This window comes from Columba livia, chromosome 9, assembly GCF_036013475.1.
Source record: "Columba livia isolate bColLiv1 breed racing homer chromosome 9, bColLiv1.pat.W.v2, whole genome shotgun sequence".
NCBI lineage: Eukaryota > Metazoa > Chordata > Aves > Columbiformes > Columbidae > Columba > Columba livia.
The window spans coordinates 19,212,011-19,225,632 of NC_088610.1; the positions used below are offsets into that span (position 1 = coordinate 19,212,011).

Consider the following 13,622-nt stretch of genomic DNA (forward strand, 5'->3'; position numbering starts at 1 on the left):
CACAAAGCAATCTTTCAGTTAAACCTTAAAATCAGGGATTATTAAACCTATCCCCTTTGCAAGACCTGCAGCCCTTCTCATTTGTAAGATGAGGCTTTGCTGAGGAACTGAATGCTTAAAAACAACTGATAATATAGAAGCCTTGAAATGTTAGTCATATTAATTTATTGTTAGAATACGACACTTTATGCTCTCCACAAGCAGCAATGTGGGGACAGCTCACAGGACTGTGATTCTTGTGTGAGGAAGGGGGAGTAGAGAGAAGTTGAACCCCCTTCAGCTTCTGCATAAAAGACCTGGGAAAATGTTGTCTCTTAAGATTACATTATCCGTACGGTGTCAGGCATGCCACAAACAACTGCTTAAAAAACTGCTGTCTCCTGTTCTAGGAAGTCTGTGAATTAAACTGGACATAATGTAACTGGGAATGGTAGTGATGCTTGTGGGAGGAGTTAATCACTGTTGTGGTATGCTGTGGGAGAAATTACTTTGGAAAGAGCTACAGCCTGGAGGAATGAGATATGCATAGAAACAAGACTACTGTGATTTTTATAGATGACAATCGTATTACACTGATCTGGTAAGGCATGTGAGACTTAAGACTATGGAGGATAATTGTACAGTGTCACAAATTATACTGCTGTTTCTACCTTTTTTCCAGTATCTGGTTTCTATTCCTCCTTCTCCTACACTTCTGTTGTGTAGTTTTGGTGTTTTTTTAATACTCTGAGCACTGTACTAACAAGGCACAGTAACACATTCTACCAACACAGTAATTAAACAAAACAAAACAATTTGGTTACATCCAGCTTTTTAATGCTTCCTGTATTTTTTTAAATTTCCATTTGATGTTACTAAAATTTTGCTTTGGTTTAAATTCAAGGCTATACAGCTAAGGCCAGGAGAAGCTTCAGGAGCGAAGCAGCTGACTTGTCAGAAGAAAACTTAGACACTTTGCTCAGGTATGACTTGGTTGTAGATCCTGGCTGTAGAGGACACAAGGTTAACACCCATGTGGAGCTCATCTGCAGCAATGGACTGTGCATTTTATTCGCCATGCCTGGCTGTGTCTCACTTGGTTTCTGCAGAGTCCTTCACCCAACAGAGCCACACTGGGTGCTCCTCTTGGAGATTCCTGTCAGACTGTACCCTTGTCAGTGGAGAGGTTTGGCTGATTCTTTCATACACAGGCTGGGAGCCACCTCACCCAGATCCAAGAACTCTGTTCAGATGCTGCTTCTCTATCACAACAATAATAACCTAATGAATAATCTAATAACCTAATGAAATTTAACAAGGGCAAGTGTAGAGTCCTGCATCTGGGCAGGAACAACCCCAGGTTCCAGTATAGGTTGGGAAATTACATATTAGAGAGCAGTGTAGGGGAAAGGGACCTGGGGGTCCTGGTGGACAACAGGATGACCATGAGCCAGCACTGTGCCCTTGTGGCCAGGAAGGCCAATGGCATCCTGGGGTGTATTAGAAGGGGGGTGGTTAGTAGATCGAGAGAGGTTCTCCTTCCCCTCTACTCCGCCCTGGTGAGACCACATCTGGAATATTGTGTCCAGTTCTGGGCCCCTCAGTTCCAGAAGGACAGGGAACTGCTGGAGAGGGTCCAGCGTAGGGCAACGAAGATGATTAAGGGAGTGGAGCACCTCCCTTATGAAGAAAGGCTGAGGGAGCTGGGGCTCTTTAGTTTGGAGGAGACTAAGGGGGGACCTCATTAATGTTTATAAATATATAAAGGGTGAGTGCCATGAGGATGGAGCCAGGCTCTTCTCGGTGGCAAACAATGATAGGACAAGGGGTAATGGGATCAAGCTGGAACACAAGAGGTTCTGCTTAAATTTGAGAAGAAACTTCTTCTCAGTGAGGGTGACAGACACTGGACCAGGCTGCCCAGGGAGGTTGTGGAGTCTCCTTCTCTGGAGACATTCAAAACCCACCTGGACATGTTCCTGTGGGACCTCACCTAGGCGTTCCTGCTCCAGCAAGGGGATTGGACTAGATGATCTTTTGAGGTCCCTTCCAATCCCAAACATACTGTGATACTGTGATCACGTGTTAGGCAACATGCAGTACTCTGACGTGGCATCTGCCTCTGACCTTGGCACTTATCCTGGTGTCAGTTTTGGTTTTTTTCAGGGAATTAAAAAATAGGCAGAGATAAACTGTAGGATAATGCAGTATAGGTGGACAATGAAGGACTTCTGTGTAGTCCAGTGGCCCAAACATCCTCCTGGCTGCTAAGTTGTTGCTCTTTGAAAAATGATCTTACTCTGCGAAGGCTCTTTGGAGAACCTTATTTGTTGTTCCAGTGTTGCACCACTAAACTTTTCTAATTGTTTGTTTTGTTTTGTTTGTGTGTGAGGGAAGTAGCTGCTTCTATTTATTTATCTTCTTATTTTACAACTCCTCACTTTTCCAACGATGCTTTTAGCATGGGCTAATCTGTATGATGTCTGTAAAATGTGCCATAGTTTGCAATAGCATTTCAGCAATGTAGTTCAAATGTAACATACCCAAAGATTAGCCAGATAGGTCTTTGGTAGCTGCATTTAGTTTTGTCAAGTAAGTTAGTCACAAATGTGTCTATTCATGTTTTAAACCGTGGTGTGGCACAACTGACAGCTGTGTAGTACATCCACCTTTCAGGATCCTCCTTTTATTTATTTTCGGCAGAATCAAAGCTCTTTCAGTTTGCTCAGAGACAGTCTTGTTTCCTGTGCTATTCAATCTCCCAGCAAATTATTTTTTTCATCAATCTAGAATCTACTTTGTTCTTTTTCTCTCTCACAAAAACAATCAACAATAACACATCAGCCCTATGTTACATTCAGGAAGGTTAGTGGGGAAAAAAAAAAGTGATTCTAAAAGATATCTGAAAAGATATCTAAAAGATATCTGAAATACACTTGCATATTCTTTTTCTTGGCTTAGTCACCTGCTCCCTTAACAGTTTTGCTATGCCCAGCAGTTTAGAAGACAGACATGCAAAATAAACTCAATTATTATATTAGCAACTGTTCATGTTTAGTCACAACATCATTTCCTACTAAAACTTTAATACTTTACAGGCATTTGTGGCCATGTGGTTATAGCACAAGACTGCAGTTTAGCCGCTCTGGTTTGATTCTTTGTTCTGTCAGAGGCTTCTTGTGGTGTCATGGAGAAAAATTTTACTCCCTCAGTGACTAAGTTCCAGATCATAAAATCATCACAACAAGGCTTTCTTTTTTTTTTTTTTTTTTTTTTCCCATCCTTTGTCCTTACTGTCCATTTATACTGTAAGCTTCTACACCAAGACACCATTTCTCCAGTTAGGTACTTGTATTTTTCCAGACTCAAGATGGGGTCTCAATAAAACTGCATATAAATAGGGATTTATATACTATAGTATGTATTTATATATTATAATAGAATATAAATACTATTGTTTCTATGTTATACATGAGAAGTAAATGTACATACAGATTTTTGAGTGATGCTTACTTTCACAACAACTTAATGAACAATTTAAAGTTTTCAAGTGTCACAACTGCCACTACCTCTATGCTTTATTAAAATATCAATAATACAATGTTATTACACATATCTCACTAAAGGAGAGCTATATTGTGCAGAGTGACATTCAAATTCACATAAATTAATTTATGTTTCCTGTTCTTTGTCCCCAGCACTTTTAAAATAACTTCATATATATTCGCCTTCTCTCAGTGTATGGATTCAACTGGAGAGCTACTTTCAATAATTACAGTTAATTTCCCAAGAATGAGATGTTAACGTACACAAAAGATCATTCTTGGCTGGTTTTAAGCTGCCTTGATAGTTTTAGTTATTACAAGTTAATTGAACAAGAAAAGTCGAGGATAAGAGTTGTTTGATCAGATTGAATTCTGTTAAAATGACTGACTGTTGCATAAGGAAAGGCAACAATAGGTGAGACTGTCCTCTCATCACCTGCTTATTTTTAAGGACTAGATCAAAGAACAGAAGAGGATGTTTGGTTCCCCATGAATGCCCGTAGTCAATGCCTGGATCTGCAATCTTTTTGTAACTAATTGCACATTAGAGTTGCCACCTGAGTAACGTTGGTGCAGCCTCAGGCAGCCTGGTGCTGTAAATTGTATTAGAAGAGATGTATTCACTTTCCCATAAAAAGTGACCCATGGAGGAAATATGTTTCTAGTATACTTGTCTTGGGTTAAGCGGATGTTGGTGAGAACATCTGGGGCACATGTGAAGCTGTCAGGTTTCCTCTGCATTGCTAGAGCTTTCAATGGTGTGTCAGCCAGTGAACCTCTTCTCTTGCCTGCTCTCTATGAAAGTCTCCAGTCCTCTTCGCATTTAAGACTCTACTGAGGCTAAATGATTCAAAAGACAATGCTAAAAATCAAAATAACTTCTGATTTTTTTTTGTTTCTTTCTTTTCCCATTTCATTTTATTAGCAAGACAGAAAAATGAAGGAACTTGAAAAATCTTGAAATGTTATTAGGTGAATGGGGAAGATATTTATTTGAAAAAAAAAAGCAGCTTATTGAGGAAAGGATATTTCTCTCCAAACCGGTCAATTGAAAATACATTTTTATGTGTAAATTTTCATTTTTAGATAGTGAAGGAAATGACTGTTTTCCAATATTAAAATTATGTTGACATAATTTTTTGCTTGGCTGGCTTTTAAGGCTGATATGATGTTCCATGCTGCCCAAGACATTTGGCTACTCAGATCTCATGAGGAAAATCTCAATCTTCATCCCAATATTGACTGAAGAAGTCATTATATTCAGTTCTGTCATAGGTTGTTATCTAATACGTTTAGTGTTGAGTGACAAGAAGAAAATGATAATGTATTCACGTAGGGACTGCAAGAGAAATGTTTTGTGTGGTTTGTGGTCTTCTGTTAGATAATGTTATGGTCATATTACACTAAATAGGCGCATCCTGGTTTTACACTGAAAAAAATATTTTGAGTTATTGGTACATGCAGATTCTTAAAAGCCAGAAGATCATGTTTTTTCAGCTTTATTTTTGAGATGAGTGCATTTTCTTGACATTTCTAGAAACACTGTTTCATAGAGCTCTAATTTGACATTACATCAAGTAAATCAATATTCTCTGTGTGTTACAAAATAGAAATCATAACTACCACTGTGTATCAAAATTTACCATTACTTAAATTACAAAAAGGCCTATCCCCTATTTTTCAAATGTTGCCTGTTCTTCATGTGATACCAAGGCTATGTTTGAAAGACACAGAAATGTGGTTTCAAAATAAATCTCTTTAATACAGATGTTTCTAAATCCATTAATTATGTGTCACAACAGGGTACTGGTTCCATTTAAACTTTGAAATTAAGCCCTAGCTGACAACCAGGCTACTGATACTCGGCTATGGGAGGAAAGAGTCTGTCACCTAGAAGCTGGTTTCACAACCGCTGTCTGCCTGGCCCATGAGCGTGGTCCTCTACACTGTAGTGCAAAATGTCCTTGGCCTTGGGCATATGATCAGCACAACAGCAGCTTTTCTTCTGCTTAGAGAAGTGCTTAACAACTCTTCTTAACTTTAACATTTCGGGCAGGCTAGAGGTGGAAATGCTGTTTGTTTTCTTGTTTTCATAACTGACCTTTTTTGGATATCTGTAAGAACAGCATGCTTCCTATAAATGTGATATTGCTTTGGGTGTGACGTATTACTTGCTTATCTCAATGAGGTTCAAAGGGTTTCTTCTGAAACTGAGAGCAGAATAGTAACTTCTTGTAACAGAAAAATGATTGTTCTGAAACAGAATTTATTTGAGGGCATATAGAGACAATCAGTAAGATCTTAAACTATAAAAAATAATGTAATGTTCTAGTAAAACTTGTGGTGCTGGGCAGAGTTGAAATTATTTTTCTCTTTTTCTATTTGTCTTGGATGTGAAAAGAGAATAGTATAAACTTCACAGCTGATCAAGCCTCCTAAACTGTCAGATTTCTATAATAACATGTAACTCAAGAAGAAGATATTTTTCAGTACAACTGTCATTTTCAAATACTAATACATTCTCTGTGATTATGTTTAATAGACCTGTATTTCACCTCTTGTAAATACAGAACATTCCCCTCAACTAACAAATGTTGCTCCTGTGAAAACGTTTTAAGAGTATTTCTGCATCCTCCTCGTAATGATATGATTCAAACTGAAAACAGAGGGCTTTCAAAGGCTTATTTTTTTAATAGGTAGTCTCAAAGGATCAAATAATCATGAACTTACTCATAAGGTACAGTAGCTTCATGGCTGAGAGCAGAAGAGCAGAAAGGTTCCCATTCTCTTGTTGCTTTAGTAGCTTTTTTCAAGATGTTTCCCATTTGACCTTTGCCACAAAGACGACATCTGTCCATAATCTCCAAAAATGTAAAATGTAAAAGTAAAGCCAAGTCATGCAGAGATGTCTTAATATGTGCTTTGCACAAAGCTCTTTTTGTATCTAACTAAAAGCAGTGGACCATAGCAAGTAAGTTGTGGACAGGACCACTCAAGCCCAAATGGCCTAAAGGGACACCATTTAGAATGACCTTTTAACATCTGTTGTCAGTAATCTGCATAGATAAAGTCAATTGCCTAAAAGATCTGCAAGTAAAGGACAGTGAATGTTTCGATAATGGTTGAATCTCATTCTTCTGCAGAAAAGATGCAGAATAATTGCTCTACATTTTTAACTCGTATTTTCTGAGATTGTAGAGGCTACTTCAGTGAAACAGGAGATTTGCTAATCTTTAACAGTTTTGAGAAATTAAATTCAATTGTAATCTGTTTCATACTGATAATCAATAAGAAAAACTACGCCTGACTGCAAAATTGTGCTGATATATTTAATTGTTTTTCCTCATATATATGATTCTCTTAGAAACTGTCTTTCTCTAAAAACAGGTGTGAGAAAATAAGAAGCTCCACTAAACCCTAGGTTTAGAGCTGTATTGCTTTTTGAGCCTGACTCGATGAAAATATAAGATTATTAATCTGAAAGTCGTTCACGTTGTCTAAACTGAAAATGAGTTCACAAGAATTTTCTTGTGTTTTAAAAATTTTCTTGCCTTTCACTTTTTAATTATATGCAAAGCTCACTGTATCTAAAACATTTTTTCAAAGACTGTATTTCTAAATAAGTTAGTTTTTGGACAAAGTGTACTGGGGAAAGGTTGCTGTTCTTTCCTGCAGAGTAATTATATTTTGACTATGTGATCAAACTATCAAGACCAACTGAAAGGAAGGTAAAGAAGCTGACCAGCCTGACAAGGTGTCATCTTAGTTGGAATCAAGCATGTGGGGGTGAATTAAAATGGGCAAAGATGATTAGGGATAGCTAACTAAACTGTATAGGAGACTATAAAAAGGTAAGATCTCTGATTAGCTGTTTGAGCCAGAATAATGAGAATTATAATTTTTCTGGGAAAAGCAGCAAGTTTCAACACTGAGAACTAGATGATTCTAGATATGTTGTATAAAATCTAGGCTTCCTAGAGAAGAATAAATCATGGCTGGGCAAGCCAGCCTTTGCCCACTTAATGGTTTTGAAACAGGGAAATTAGAAGTTGTCTAGGAACTGAGTGCAGATGAAACTCCAAAAGAAACACCTGCATTCCTTGGTTATTTTCATGTTAAATCTATGCATATGCTTTTTATTTCTACAGTAAACGGAATCAGCCTGGGATCACAGCATCTCTGTTTTCTGAGGAAGTCACATCCCAATCTGATGTGTGCAGCTTTGGACATCTCCCTAATTTGAAACAGAACCATTACTACCCCATGAAGCTTTTGAAAATAATTGAGGCCTGACAAAAAACATTTGATGGTTTATATGAAATTAATTTATTTTCTCTTTCTTTTTCTATGGAGATGTTCTGGCTCCCTGGTTTATGGAAGAGAAAATATGTTGAGAACAAGTGGTTTTCTTGGTACTGCCTAATGACAGCTGTTTGATATCAAACTTTCCATTGAGATATCGCAAATTCCCAACTCTTAATTCTTGCCAACAGAAAAGTGGAATAGCCCAGAATTAATAGTAATATTTATAGTCTTTCAAGTCCACTTTATGTAATTCATTTTTATTTTTATAATATTGAACAGAACACTACTGCAAAGAAACACTGTGTATTTCTTAAAGATGCTAGCTGGTTTTATTACTGGTTTTATTACTGGTTTTACATGGTACAAAAAATTGCATGCTTACAATATACTACTGCTTTATTTTGAGTATTTTGTACTAAACAATTGGAAAGCTTTGCCTCTTTTGTGAGACATCAATGAGGTAAAATCTAAACCTTGGTTGCATTTAGAGTCAATGCCAGCTGAATCTCCCATTAACCTCATAGTTTTTTGGTTTGTCCTTTATCTGCATAAAGATAGACCAGCGTACACAAACAAAAGCCCAAACTTTTGGTAACCAACTCATTTAAAAACTTGAGGGATCGAAAAATTGCTACATGAAAATACTCATGAAAACCTCACATGAATCTTAAAAGATCAAAGTTCCTTTCAGTAATATCAAGTAACCGATGTGATTTTTTTTTTCTCTGTTTAATGTTACTTTAGGCAAAGAAGCTACTGTTATGGAGCACACCATGGAACTAAACTTCTTTAATTAGACTAACTGAAATAATGGTGGAATTGGTGATAGAAGGTGTGTCAGAGAAGCATGAAGAATAAGATAGAAAAGAACTGCTGCTGTCAAAATCACCTTGGAATTTTAGTGAGTGTTATCATCAAATCTTCCCCAGAAGTTGAAAAATTTCGTAAACCAAATGTTAAGATTTAGTAAAATTGGGAATTGATTTAAAGGTCCATGAAACACTTGAAGACAACAAGCCAGCACCTGATCAAAAGAAGGTCGTCTGGCCCATTACTGATGCCCATTCTTCAAAACAGAAAGCATTCCTGACTTAAGTGGGTCTGTTTTTCTAGCAGGCAAAACAATTATTTTTGGACGCTACATTGCTCACACAAGTCACCTCTGTCTGAGCTCCCCCTGAGTTTTTGAATCAGGAGACTGAGCATCTCAAATTTAGAAGGGAATGCTCCTATCTGGCCAATTCAAGGGAACTGAAAGTTGGACTAACCACTTAAAAGACTTTCTTAGCCAGCTCATCCATATGAATTTGCTTTCATGCTGCTATGATAGGTGCTATAAGCAGAAAGTGACACATGTTTGTGTGTCCCAAATAAAAGCCTTTTGTGGTTGGATCATTATGTAAATGATCTTTGTGATCGATTAGGGGCTGGGGGAACAGAGCTCATATTTGAAAGATCAGGAACATTTTCACAGGTCACTGACTCTGTGTGTTTGTGAGTGAGTCTGGTGCATTAAGTGAATCAAGGAGAATGAGGGCAGACAGTGGCAAAGGTGGTCCTGATGGAGTTTTTTTTCATGGTGTTTGAATGTGAGCTTAATTTTGTGTTTTTAGTTGGTGCATACATACACCTGTAAGAAACTATATGAGCAGCCTTCCCTTCGCTGTTAAAGCAAGCTATGAGTATAGTTCAGCCCTTTTCCTGAAAAAGGATCTGACTCAATATAAACCCTGAATACTGCAACAAAACACCCACTGAAAGAAGACAGAGAGGAGAGAATCCCTGCCAAGTAGGTATTTCCAAGTAAGGGAGACTCATTTTGCAAAGCCTAATGAGGGCTGAGAAACCATGCCATCCATCCAGATTCCATGAATGAGCCAGAGAGGGACTGATGAAAGCTAATAATGCTCCATGGCTATAGTCTCAAATTCCTCACTCAAATTCGTGTTCATTGTAGGCTTACAGTCGTTAGGAGAGAAACCATCTCTGCTCTTCAGCAGTGTCCCAGCCTCAGCCACTGTTGCTGTTGGCCACTGTGTGCCATTAAAAATGGTTTGTTTTTTCAAACGTGGCTTTTTTCAATATTTTTTCTGTCTGTCTGACATTTTTTTACAAGAGCATGTTTGAAAAATCACTTTATAGAAAACTTTGCTTCTCCTTACTCTGCAAACCCTTTCTGATAGACAGTTTGCTAAATTAGCCCCACCCTAGTTTATGAAAAGCAATTTAGCAGTGTAGGAAACAAGATGATATTGGAATTGCATGGGAAAGCTGAAGGGAGATGCAAATGTGGCTGAGAGTTTGTTGCTGCAACTAAAATTCACAGCGACTGTAGCTGATACATATTGGAGGGTTTATCAGAAAACCCCTCTCTGAAAGCATAACTCTTATTCATGTCAGGTAAACCTCCACATTTGTCCAGGGAATTAAGTATTGCTGTCAAATGTCCTACCTATTAGTTTCTGACAGATTTTTGGCATATGCTTTAGCCTAACAGGATCGATCCTGCAAAACTTAAATCAAGGGGAACCTTGTGACTTGAAAGGAATGGAGGACCACTTTGAAGAGTCTGTAATGTGCACTGCTTGGGTGCTAAGTCCTTGACAACTAGTTGTGGTTGGCTTACATTTTTTTCAAAATTACTTGGATACCTTGAAGAGCTCTTAATATCCCTATCACTCATTTCCTCCCACTTGAGGACAGAATATCAGGAATCACTTCTAAAAATGCAAATACACACAAGTTATATTATAGGAAATAATTTTTCAAAAGACTTAGCTCTTGGAAATCGGCTGAACAAAGGGCGAGGAGGGAAATAAAAAGAAAAGTGACTGGAAGGAAAAGCAGTAAATAAGTAAGGTGTTCTGTCGTCTGTGCCATTGGCTTAGGTAAAGCACTTCATCTATGAATTTACCTACAGAATAGCTCTGTGCTGACTTGATAATGACTCCAGTTCAGGTGGAATCTGTAAATGGTTCATGGCAAGTTAGTACTAACTATTGTTTTTAACTGCAGATTGCTTAAGTCTGCTGTGTGATCAAAGATGCCAATGATGAGTGCAGTACATGATTTTTTGTAAAAAAGATATTTTTTTCAAGAATCCAGAACAAAAAAATAAGGAAACAAGGAAATAATAGCAATTTTTGCAAAACTTTGGGTATCAAGGGGATCATCTATCTGCCATATTCAGCTTCCTTTTGTGATTGCATTGAATAATAGCTTTCTCAATGTAGCATTACCAAAAGAAAAAGAAAATTCAGAAAAGAAATATGTGAGTGCTATCAAAGGGATAACAGCACACCTCTTGTTCCAGGGAGTGTGACAGTACAGTTAGAAAAGCAGCTGGAAGTTGCTGGGGAGAGTAGGACAGAGTGTAGGTCTGGTGTCAGTTATTCATACATATACCAGCACTGGCAGGGCATTAGGATGTTAATCAACATTTCTCTGTCACTTTTTTATTTCTCTCTTGGAAAACTAAATGAAGACTATGAGATCCCTCTTGGGTTCATAATTTTAACTTTTGCATTCATACTAAGCTTTTCTTCCAAACCTAATCATCCAAAAGCCTTTTTGTGACAGGTTGTGGGGGGCAAGAGTGGGGAAGAGAAGGAATATTTTTTCTATTGTGTATCTTTTAATCCAAATTTCTACATTCTTGCCCTTTATGCTTTTCCATCTTCTTGCTCTTATTTCACTGGAAACTTTTCATTCCTTTGTTTTTCTATGTGTGTGTGTGTGTGAGAGAGAGAGAGAGAGAGAGGGGAAAAATGAGTCTTTTTCAACTCTTTCACTGGCTGTTGCTTTGGGGTTTGTTTTTTTTTCCTCGGTTTCCTTGTCACGATGTGCACAGGCAGGGACATGGCCCTTTCTTGCAGCTCTAGCGTGCTCTTGGGGATCTCTTGAGGTTCATGTAGGAGAGGTGCAGCTGATTGGGCTGGGTATTTACTGAGCCTATGCAGGAGCTGCAACCATAGTTCACTGCTTTAGGACATGGGAGGAGAGCAGAGAGGAGCTGGGAAGAGTTAATCCCTGTTTCATCTGTAAGTATTGGAGAATGAATGTGGGTGGCCTGTGCTTCGGGTGGAGCTGAGGTCATGATGTTTCCTCACCTTCCCTGCTACTCTTGTCTGTTCTGTTCTCAAACCTGTCTGACAATTTTCTTTCCCAGTTGTTTCCTCAAATTGGGAAACATGATTTGACAACCAATACAATGCTGCATGTCTTCCTGCAACACACTTATCAGTGATGTGAGCATTTTGTTTTGGTAGATGGCTATTAGTCACAAAGATCTAGTTTTATAAAAGAGGTTGCTTTACTTGGTGTTGCATAGCTGAAATGACGTAAATGGCACAGTTCAATTTTCAGAATGAAAACTTGGGCAAGACTGAATGAAGCAATGTTTGATCCATTGCTTATCTATAACCCACTGTAACACGTTGTAGGGAGACCTTTACTCATGTAAAATGGCACAGCCTCATTCTTCACAGCTTTTCAGTGTGGGTAGCTAAAATTCAAAATAAAAACTTTTTTTGCAATCCCTTTGCACAGATGTAACTGCCTTCTTGGAAGAAAAGAATGGTGTCAGTCCCAGAAAGTATGGATTCCTTCAAAAGAAAAACAATCAAAAAAAAAGGAAAAAAAAAAAAAAAAGGTTAGTAGGAAATGTGACAAATAAGGATGCAAAACATGCTTTGGTAGTATTTGTTGGTTCACTGGTACTGTTTCTCCTTCCTTGTATTTTTCTTATTTATTCAGGAGCCTGATTACAGCCTTGCTGCCTTCATGATACTCAAGAATCTCAAACAGAACAATGCTACTTAATTTTAGATTATGTGTATATTGGTCATTCATAGCATGACTTAGTAAAAATGATTAAATCTCAGTCAAAAGCAAAGCCATGCCATCTGTATTTCTGCTTTGTTTCAGGGTACGATAGAGAAAGGTGTGACACTGTTATCAGAAGTCTGTCCATCGTATCTTGCAATTTCTATCCATAGGCCACCATCAATTCTAGTTTTAGAATAACTATTTTCCCCTGTTTCAGTTCCACAGAGCAGATCTTTCCAGCAGTTTAACCTGGTTTAATTTTAACTGAAGATTGCTGGAATGGGAGAAGGAGAAGGGGAGGGAAATTATATTTATTCATTTAAGTTAGCATAGAAGTGTTTTTTTGAGAAGACAGAAATGAGCACAAGAAATTTGTTAATGGCTCCCTTCCCCAAACTCTTCATAAGACTGTGAGGGTCACAGCTGACTTGACACTATAGAAATGGCCATGCATAAATGCTAATACTGCTTTACAGCAAACAAGGTGGAAGGATTTTGTTTCCTCTTGACTTCTGATGATGTTCACTTGTGTACAGCTGTTTACTAGGACTTTGCATGTGGAATCATATTTGTTCTTAGCACAGTTACATATATTTTCTCATTAAAAAGATGAATAGTGTGTTGCAGCCTCAGCCTTGCATAGCATTTGACTTTTCAATAGGGGATAGTGAATGTAGGAGTGGAATGTGTATGTGTGAACTGCTGTAAACTTTCAGGTCCCTCCGTGATGAGTGGATGGCCTGGTGATTGAACAGTACTGTCTTGGGATGTTCTTTCACCTGCCCTCTCCTTGTGGAAGAAATATTTCTTCAGAATCTGCAGTCTGCTGTGTTCAGGTACCCCACAATCAGAACCATTTTCATTAATGAATTTCGAAACATCTCCAGGCCACATAAAGATTTGATTCATACTTGGAGGAGGGAAACTTCGAAGGCCGTAGATATTTTTTTCACTATTTTCAATTGA

At 38.0% G+C, this 13,622-nt stretch overlaps 1 long non-coding RNA gene across 1 annotated transcript in view; it reads left to right on the plus strand.

The window, feature by feature from the left end:
* Positions 1–12,627, plus strand: part of LOC135580197 (uncharacterized) — a 77,189-nt gene extending 64,562 nt beyond the window's left edge. Inside the window, exons 8-10 of the long non-coding RNA XR_010474509.1 lie at positions 884–962; positions 8,574–8,730; positions 12,378–12,627. This is a non-coding gene — a long non-coding RNA (uncharacterized LOC135580197). The remainder of the gene's footprint in view (positions 1–883; positions 963–8,573; positions 8,731–12,377) is intronic.
* Positions 12,628–13,622: the final 995 nt, after the last annotated feature.